Source organism: Montipora capricornis, chromosome 7 (genome assembly GCF_036669925.1).
Source record: "Montipora capricornis isolate CH-2021 chromosome 7, ASM3666992v2, whole genome shotgun sequence".
NCBI classification, from domain to species: Eukaryota; Metazoa; Cnidaria; class Anthozoa; order Scleractinia; family Acroporidae; genus Montipora; species Montipora capricornis.
Window position 1 is genome coordinate 46562098 of NC_090889.1, and position 10882 is coordinate 46572979.

Consider the following 10882-nt stretch of genomic DNA (forward strand, 5'->3'; position numbering starts at 1 on the left):
AAGTGAATAAGGAGCAGTTTAATGGTGGGGATGCGGGAAAATGCTCGTAAGATCAAAGTATTTGTCTTATAATTCACCACGAGTCGGCAAACGTGACAACCCGGTTGGGCCTTTAAATCGATTGTCCATTTACATGTAAATAGCATGCATGCCAACGACCTTTGTTGAAGCATAAGCCGTTGTTGTGTTAGAAAAGGCCCTTTAATGTGTTTCACTAAATTGTGAACGTATTTTTGTTGTGCAGAGTTTTTACTTTCTTCGCTGGGTGAATGAATGGCAAAAGCAGGAGAAATTTGAGTTGCTCAGTACGAAGGAAGTTGTTTGTTCATTCAATGGCGTCAAGGTGGGTATTCGTAGAAGTACGTATACGTAAAGACATTGAAGGGCGACAACTATTTTTGCAGTGTTAGTTTTTGTGTTCTTATTTACAACTGGTCATTATTTAATTAGTAAGGACGGGCTTTGATTTAAATTAGAGTTTGATGGGCGGGCGACACCAAATAAATGTGATGGGGCCAGTTATTAGTAATTTATTAACTAGGGAAGTACACAGTGGATTGGTCATAAAAAACAATATTTCAAATATAACTAAAGCAACACAAAATAACAGATACATAAGCAGATTGATCCACATCCCTCAATGACTAGTTATGTTACTTAATATTGGTCGTATTTATGCTTCTTTTTTTTTATACAAGAATTAGTGAATTTTAGCCAAAGTGCAGATTGTTTATTATTCTCAATTTTCTCTAATTTTTAGTTGTTATGAATGTGCACATTAACGAATTGTCATGAATTTTACAATTTTGTTGGTACCGTATCTGTTACATGTTTAGCACAATAATGAAATCTGTGAGGTCAAAACTTCAACCTGGTCTTGTCTTTTGCTTAATCTGAATTTTTAAATGAAAGATATGTATATTTGAAGTGCAGGTTATGGACGAAAGGTAGAAGTGATCTTTGCACTTAACTAGAGAATTAAAGCAATTATCACTCTGAAGTCAACTGAAAAAGTTGGGTTGCTTCAACAGGATTCAAACCCATGACCTCGGTGCGTTGCCAGTGCAATGCTCTGCCAACTGAGCTTTGAGTATGGGAGCAGGTAGATTTCTTGGACTCGTGTGTTCTAGAGAAAGGACTGATAAACGAGAGAGTGTGACAATAATGTGCTTAAACTGTTCAGTTAAGTGCAAGGATCACTTGTTCCTTTTGCCTGAATGTTTAAAGCAAATATCAGCTGTTGGACATCATTAATTTCTTCATGACAGTTGACTGCAGATTCCGTCAAACCTAGGATTACGTGTAAATCTCGTTATTTTTGGCAATGGCATCATGAAGTCTTGTACTTATGATATTTTTAAAACCTTGTTCAGATGTTTTTGCTCTGCTTTAGTACATCCCTGTACTACAGTGGTTTGACAATGCAAAAAGGCCTGTGTTATTCATAGTTAAATTTGCTAATCAATTTGCTTATTAGCTTCAAGGTAGTGGAACTCATCAAGCTTGTTTGACAGCGATTGAGGGAAATTAACTCATTTGAAAGAGTCCAGACATGTAACTCGGACAGCCTATGAAGTTTAGTATAATCATGGATCATAGAAAAATCAAATTGAACATAGACAAGTTCATTTAGATGATAATAGTTTTAACAAGGGATGAGCTTCTTATTGCATTTTTGCTTGAAAATGTTTATTGCATCACTGATCTGCAGACCTCAGGCTTTTGTTTATCTTATACTTAGTGAGTGCAATTTTAAATTAGCTTTTGGTGCCATCCTGTGGTTTATACTCACTGTGGCATGCATTTTGCTTGGGCTTCGTGCAGTATATGTTGTTCAATCCAAGTCCACCCTAGTGCAATTTAGGGTGACAGAAAACTGGTTGGTCCATATGGCAAAAAGGAAACTCAGCAGGCTCCATTTCTGGTGGTGAAAAATTATTATCTTGATTGCATGAAAACTTAATTTGTGTTATAACTCACATTGTAATACCTTCAGGCTTCTTTTCCTTAATACATGTAGCTGGTTACCAAATCATAATTTTGTTGTTTTTAGTACAAAGTTTAAAGGCTTAGTACAATGCATTTCCATTCGACCCAGGTGACCAAGTTGCTAAATGAATGGATGTTTCTACAGAATGAGAGGATAATATCTTCTCGAGGAAGGCAACTCGTACGAATTAGTGGCCCAAGCCATGTGCGTGGATTAATATTATGTCTGCACGTGGATCACATTGTTTGGTTTCCGACGCCGCAATCGGCACTTTCCGATTCTGATAACTGCTTGTGTCTGACTCAAGAATTTCCAATTTCAGTTGTCAAAATTCCGATAAAATCGGTCATCAATCTACAATCTTGGACAAAATTGTTGAGAAAACTCTGCTTTTGGACTAAACTCCGATCATGAGTATGAAAAATAAGCTCTCTTTTTGCCCCCACCCCCCTAATCAATGTTGCTAATAAACGGTATCCATCTGTAAAGGTTCCAAATTAAGAGTGTTGTGAATAACGCGGCAGGTGTCCTCCAGCTCTAGGTAACTAACAATAAAAAGAAAAAATAGACATTGGCGGATGATGTTCGTACAAAGAACAGCTGAGGCAGAAAGAGACTAAGAAATCTCGGCCATTTATAACAGGTCTGCTGCTGGAAGTTCTGTACTGGCGATTTAGTCATGTTGTCAACAGGCAGGATTTACTGTATAGTAAATATCTTATTCATAACATTTCTAGATGGCTGAATCCAGCATATTTACGTTCAGCTGCATTGCATTCTGTCATTTGCTATATCGTGGAACATATTGGCTTTGAATCAGCAAATGAAATTAAATGAGTCAGGCTGAAGCCCCAATGTAGAACCATCATTTAGTCGCTCCACTACATGTTATAAATTCCATCGAATTCTTCTAGACGTGAGGCTGTTTCAAGTCTCTCGCTATCTGAAGTTTGTGTTTATTTTGGGGAGGGAGGTCAAATGTATTGCTCGGAGGGGTGTAGTACATTGCTTTTAGCCAATGAAATCACCACCTCCTAATTCTATTGTTCATTTGCTGCACAGAAAACTAAATTCTTCTCAGAATATAACTCAGATATCTTTCAGGTATTCTGAGTAATTAAGGTTAGCTTTTATGAATGTTTAGGATACTTTCTGTATTGGTAATTAAACAATGACCTGTGACCTGTGGTTCTGTACCTGCCAAAGCAGTTCATCTTTCAAAAGTCCATGCATCGTGCTAATTAGTTTAATCAGATGTTTGATCAAGTCCAATCGGAACACCAATATTTGTTTATCTATCGGAAGTCTGATACCACTCATGGCGATGATCGGTGTTAATTTTCCGACTTCATCGGAATACATGTAGTTGCATTTGAGTTTCTGATATGACTTCCAAACAATCAGAAATTTGACCTTTGGAAATTTGGAGAAGCTCCCTGTTTGAATATTTAAGAAATTAAAATAATTATCCGCAGAGAATTATTTAAATTTCATCGGCTGATTTAAACAAGGTTATGCTGAAATTGTGTTTTGGTTATGATCCTGGAATGAGCATTGCAGAGGTTAAGCTTGTAGTATGGTGGAGAGCTTAAGGCTTTTAGATTCCCAAATATGGCTTTTACCCATGTACAACTTGTCCTATCCAGTGCTGTCTACACAAGAGTGCTGCATTGGGGAGATAGGTGTATGCTTTTGTTACACTAGGAAGTCGTTTATTGTGGCGAATGCAGGGACTTGTTCACCCCTTAAGCCAAAGTATGTGGTAATAGATTTGGGAACTGCAACATTTATATTATTTTATATGCCTGAGGATGTGAATTAGAGATGTGATCTCCTGAAGCACTCTCCATTGAAGAGTAAATTAGTCGTCTGGCATTAGACAGAGTAAAATCTATCACTCCTAGGTGACAATGTGTTAAAAAGGTATCTTCTATCATGGTAACAATGGTAAGAGGGGTTGCGTCCTTTGGCACCCAAAATGATCTGTTTATGGTGCTTGAACCCTTTGTGGAAAAGATCAGTATTATTTTTACATTTGCATGATTTTTTATCTTCTGGTAGGTGGATGATCAGAACAAGTAAACAGACTTTCAGACTTGATGGAATACAATCATTATGTATACAGAAACAGACTGGATACTGGTGAGTTTAGAATGTAGATGATTGAATAAATGTATGAATTCAGGTTTATAACAAACTTAAAAGTGTTAACACATCTGACAATATTATTGATATGAATAATTACGATTGTTTGTAGTCACTTTGGTTGTAGATCGCAACATAACTAATAAGATTAAAAAATATTTATAAATATATTTACCCAAATCTACAGTCGTGGGCAAAACTCTTAAGAAAATTACCCTTAGCACTTTCAGTTGTAAGCAAACAATTTTACCCCCACTCCCCCATCCCAATGTTGTTTTCTGGGGGTCATGAACCATTTCCTGGGATTCAACACTTTCCAAATCAACATTGGATAGGGGGAGGGGGAAGAAATAACTGCTGTGGATTTCTCAAGGGAGAAAAAGTGAAAAAAGTGCTCTTTGTCGGTTTTCTTAACGAGTTTTGTCCACGATTGTGTCACACGTTTTGTCCAATTTCTCAGTTGGGGAAAAGTTCGAACTTTTCATGCGGCGTATTTAGTTGCACCTGTCACTGTTTTGTATGGAGCTGTCGTTATGACATCATTGTTTTACCTGAAATAAATCCCAGACCCTTCGGTTTAAATACAAACAACCAGTGTGTCGCAGTAGACAGTTGTTTTGCTTTTGCTTGGTTAACTTGTAGACACACCTCAACTACATGTATGAATCCTTTGAAAAGTAAGGAAAGTGATGGATTTACATTGAATTTCGTAGTTAAGAGGACATGGCGAAAATCCTAAGTTTCTGGCGAAAACGCAGAAATGATGACTGTTGGTTGAAGAATTTTTCATGTCAATTATCCCATCCTGCCGCAGCAGCAACAAGAAATCGTGAAATGTGCAAAATGTTTTGCAAGGCATATTTCTGATATCCAGGGCTGGAATTTTGTATGCAAGGGTTAACAATTTCAGTGCAACGTTTGAAAAAAAAACTAACTGTAACAAAAAATTAATGTTTTCAACGGTTAACACGCAATGTTCATGAAAAGAATACATCGTGAATACTTTTTTACATGGAAATGCTGTTGATTGTTGTTAATCACTGAAATGGCCGAGTGTCTTTCTGTTGATTGTCTGAAATTCATCTATTTTGCATTGTTAAGAGTTATATACATGTGTACAAATTGGATAAAAGTGGATTCTGAATCAGAAAATGGACACATTAATTTTTCATTGAATGATGTAACTGTTTACATTTGTGACAAGCCTGTCACGCATGAAGTACTGTGTAGGACAAGGAAGTGGTGGTCATGTAATTGTCCCGCTTTTCAAAAATAATGAATGTACAGTACATGTATATTGATGCAAAACTCTTAGTACTTAGTGTGTTTGTATGTCTCATGGAAATAATCTCCTTGAATTCTGTAGACTGATACAAGTGAAATGTTGCATCATTTCATTATCTCATCAGCTAGTAATACCGGCATCTTTGCATGCATCAAATATCCGACATATGCCTTTCTTTCAGGGTCTATTGCTCAAGTATAAACCATAGCATTTTCCTTACTTAATAAATGGCCAACTGATTAGGTAATGAATCTCTTGGCTGTCATAAACTCAGGGATTTCAATAAGGACCGACGGCTGACGAAAAGCGTCGGCTACTTCGCTCAGAGAAGTCGGCTACTTTTTCCCCTAAACTAAATTAATTGAAGGATGACTTCAAACCTCCATGTAAAGTAAAATTCATTTTTGATGGACTTGAATGTCATTTTTTTAACCTCAATTTCAAAACAATTATTATCAGATTTGATACTGCCGTCTTTGAGCTACAGTGAACAGCATTTTTGCCTAGACCAACAGTCCCATTTTTTCACATGATTCAATTACGTTTAGGTACGTCCAAAACATATCAAGAATTTTTATGCAAACCAGGTTGTTATTGAGTAATCGTTGCATCAAGACTTGTTTTCTACTAAGACAGTAAATGTTTCGTTTAGTTTTATTGGTGAAGCCTTTTTGTTCGTTTAGATTAAAATGGCATATTCTTATCTTAAACACGAAGTTGTTGAAACGTCATATGACTGTTAAATCGTAAATTTTCCTTTTGAAATGGTTTTCCAAATCTTTCTTCGCTGGATTGCACTCTCAGTATCGCTGTTAATCTTCATCTATATTTGTACTCACTTTGGTGCCTAGAACTCTGGAAGTCGCATTTCAGAGCTTCCATATTTCAAACTTTTCTGGGGGAGCATGCCTCCAAGACCCCTTAGACGCAGGGGCTTGATACAGTCGGCTACCAGCCACCTACTTCAAATTTTATTAAAACCCCTGTAAACTATAGCCATTATTTCGTGAATAGGAAGATACATGTAATTAATGACTGTACAATCTTAAAGGTTACTTAGTACGCCATTTGCAATGACATATAATACGAAAATCACCGAACTGTGGAAGGGGGTCAAATTTTTATATCATTGTCACACCCACTTTTTTTTCTGCCCCGCCCAATTACGCTGAAGAATTAAGTTGGTACTACAAGTAACAAACTGAGCCTTACCGGGGTGACAGACTGTAGTGTTGTCAACTGCAAATTTCTTTATTCCCCTGGATCCCGACATGACTGCATTGTCTCGGTCATGCCCAATCACAGTCATGCCTCCTTCATGCTGACAAACTTCAAAAACACATTCACCGAGCCTGAAAGCATTGAAAGATGCGAGAATGAAAACCATAGTGAACAAACTTTTGCGCATTCATGCCGCTTTTATTAGTTAATAGGACTCATATGTAGTAGGCTGTTTGTAATGATCGTATCTGTATTTGTGACCTCTCGCTAAAATGTTCCTTAGGAAAGTCGTTTGAACTACTGAACGTGCAGCAAGCTCACAGGAGCTGCCATCTTTTTGTATTGTTATGCAGTCCTTACTGCTTTTCCCTGAGAGATGGAAAATTCAAATTGGTTTCTGGAACTGGGAAATAAAGTACTCTAAGTTACAAATTAATGAATGAAAAGCTTGCTTGGATCATCGTATCAAATTGCAAGAATATATTTTACAGTCATTTACATGTTTTGAGGATATAAACCTGCTTTTTAGATGTCATGTTCTGGTATTTGAGAATTAAGCAATACATCTGCTAGGATCAAACCTTCTGATTTTAGGTACAACACCTCTGTACTTTCCAAAGAAAGCACTGTAAAGACATAAATTAAAATTACTGATACCAAAAAGACCTGGGGAACCCCCAAGTACATGTGCTATGATATCAGCAAATCCTCTTGGCTCATCCAGTGTATAAGCTAGTAACAGATTCCTGGTTTTGTAGATTGGTTGGTTCAGTTATTAAGGCAACCCTTAGAGGTTTTGGTCTTGTTTTATCAATAACCACACTGCCTAATTCATCAGTGACTTGGGTATTGGCAAGTCTTGCCTACTTTATTATTGATCTCCCACAGTTGCCAAGCTGCAAGCTTCTAACTCTTGTTCTGTAGTCCATGTGGCTATTCTTAATATTTAATGAGGGAGTTGCCAATAATCTTTCAAAAAGTGAACAAGAGAAAGTGTTGATCAGCCTGTGGGCTGAGAATTTTGAATTCTTTAAGCCGAGATCTGCGGATTTCTTCTGTGCTGCATGACATTCGTTTGCCAATCGTTCATAAATCATTCAAAAGAGCATGCAGTGTTGACGTTTTACCTGGATAGAACTTAGCATACCGGTAATCACTGCAATAGTTACAAATAAGGCTCAAAAAATGTGCGTTTCTTGAATGATAAAATGTTTTCCCAGTGAAATTCTATTTTACTTTTCAAGGTTTCAAAACTCTGACGATTGCAGTTTCGAATTTTTGGGGTTTTTGAAAACGTTTCCAAAGTACAACCCATGCCTTCCATAAAATTAATGGGTTATCTTGATACATGTAAGTGATTGGTGCAGCATGTGATCAGATAGATGAATGCAGTAAGCCAGGCCAAGAGATCACACTTTTATTCCAAATCATGGTGGATGAAATGGTTTGATCCTTTAGGAACACTGGTTATGAGATCCAAGATGTACAGTAGTGTTGTGCACAATTGCTTTGCATCTTCTTTACTATGTATTTTCGAAACAGCATGTTCTATATTGAGTGAATGAACTCAAGACTGAACCAGCATTTGTATTCTTATAGGCTGCTGTTGTCAATTTTGGCCTGTGTACCATTGCAAAGTAGAGCACATTGTTTTTCGTTTTGTGACCATATAGTTAAGTTGTAAACAATTTAATTTAATTTTTAAAGGAAATAATATTGTTTGTAAAGTACACATCAATGAAATGATCAACTTGACAGTATAATAATTACAGTATATTGTCAAGATGATGGTTTAATTGTGTACTTTACAGACAATGTTATTTCTGGTATCTTGCAAACTAAAAATTCTACATTAAGTGAAACAATTACTTTCATGTGTCATGCAAGAAAGTTTGATTCCCTCACACTGAAAACGCCTTGGTAATTTTGTACATGGCATTGATTTTATCCAACTTAATTATAATGATTGTATATACTTTTGTTAAAATTATGGCCATTCAAAAATATTACAGCAGAAGTTTCAGTATTACATTGCAAAACACATTCATCTGACATTTGCATTGTTGTTCAAGATACACTGTACAAAGTGTGCAAGGGTTTTACTTAATAATAAGTTGCTATTGTTATTGGCAGTGTTAACCTTAGATAAGTTGACTTGCAGTACTTTGATATAAAACATTACAACTACTATTGGGCTCCACAAGTGGCATTCTGATACAAAACTGCAAACTATGTATTTATTTTGACTGTCTTGTTGGCACTTAGCGATAGCTACTACTGGTTTTTAAGATACCAGTTTCATTTTTGAAATTACATTTTAATGATATTTCAGGGTGTTAAAAAGTCAGCTGTACACCATGTTAACATTTTGCATTATTGTATTATCCATAATCAGTTTTGGCTACTCAGCATAAATATTTTGTTTGTGGCTTGAATACTGCTTGATAATCTCGTTAAGTAACATCATCCAGAAATTTCCTGTCATTGCAAGGTTCACACTTTATTCTCGCTCAAATGGTTTTTCATTTTGTCTCTCTTGGTGTCAGCCAAATTGACATGATCATGAGTCTGTTTCTCTCATTTTGTGGATTCTTGCAGTTGTTGCCATGCTGAGTTTGAGTAGTTTATATATGGGGCTTTATATGGTTCCTGAGCGAAAATAATAATATTATGATTGTAATGTAAGATTCCCTTTTTGGCCCTTTTTGTATGCAATTATCTAGACAGTAGTTTAACACTTCAATGTGTTAATCGTTAAAGGACTACCTACTTTTCATTAATTTACTACATGAGGTATCTCTGTCTCATCAGTCAGCTGGTTACAGCTGGACCTTGGCTGCTTGTACAGGAATAGCTGAGCCAGGGAGAGAGGGGGAAGGAGGGAAAAAATGCATTTGAGAGAGCAGAGATGGTGCAGTAGTGAGAGCACTCGATTCCCAGACTTTGGCGTCACATGTGGTTTTATTACATATAAACACCAATGAAGTACCAAGTGAACATGTTATCTTCACACGTGAAAAGATCACTGTTGCTATGGTTACATAAGAAATTCAATTTTTTCAATACCTTTTGTGTGATGATTAATTTAAGTATTTTATTGGTGTTTAATATGTGATAAATAAAATATTACTTAGCCGCTTAGAGATACGAAATTTCTCTTCCTGCGTTTAAAAATATTTCACTCATTTGCTGCGGCCACTCATGAAATGTTTTCGACACTCAAAGAGCAATTTTGTATATCTGCACGGCAATGTAATATCCGCTATGTCTGCTCTTCACATAGAGTTCGATCTCTCTCTGGGCACTCTGGTTTCCTTCCCCCTCTCCTAAAAAAAACAACCTTTGACCTCAATTGATTTGGTTTCTTTACATGCATTGTCCCTGATTAGTACCTCAGTGCTAAACACACTTGACACTTCAAAAGTTCATCATCACCATCATCATGTGTGACTTTAAATTGTAAAATTCAATGTGAACATTTCATTGGTGCTTTTTTTTTTTAAGTAGAGCTGCTTTGAAGAAAGTACCAAAACATCACATATTGCAGTATGCTCTCAGTGTTCTTTGGATATGAGAATTTTCTGGAGGATGGCCCCAGATCCCCTCAAAATGTCTTTAATTTGTTGCTTAAAAGCCGTTGTGTTCCGAATAGAAAATACTCTCTGCATTATGCTCTGTTGAAGTATGTCAATTGGAAGACTGGGAAAATGACTGACGAAAGATGGGACAAAACAGTTGCAGCGAAAGACTAGGCATACAGTTACCTGTTCTCCCAGATGATAAGCAAAGTTGCCATATACATGTAGATGTTGGATTGAGATAAGATAATTCAATAAGGTAAGATTGCATGTTCATTTCAAATTTCAACTGACCTTCGTTCTCTTAAAACTTAACAGCTTCAATTATTTGCAAATCAGGTGGAAAGTTCTTACTATAGATGTTTCATTTACTAAGAAACATACAAAAATTATAAGAGTGTAAAACTAAAAAATGTTATTAATTAGTTATAAACACACTTTAAAGCAATGTTAATTCTCCAGGGTACTAACTGACAGTGCTGGGAGATGATGTTCCAAAAATGATCAGTGTGTTGCTAGGCAAATAAAAAGCTGTACCCTCCTTAGGTTGTGATGAAAACATCAATAAAGTAATAGCAAAATATTAGTGATTATAGTGAAATAATCATTATGATAATGACTAAAATACTAATAATGATAATAATAATAATAATAATAATAATA

General features: G+C 36.1%; 1 long non-coding RNA gene across 1 annotated transcript; it reads left to right on the forward strand.

Moving 5' to 3' along the window:
• The first annotated feature begins 242 nt into the window (after positions 1 to 242).
• On the forward strand, positions 243 to 10464 carry LOC138058072 (uncharacterized). The gene is made up of 3 exons (XR_011133785.1): positions 243 to 343; positions 4052 to 4132; positions 10325 to 10464. It is a non-coding gene; the product is annotated as an uncharacterized lncRNA (long non-coding RNA).
• The last annotated feature ends 418 nt before the right edge of the window (positions 10465 to 10882 follow it).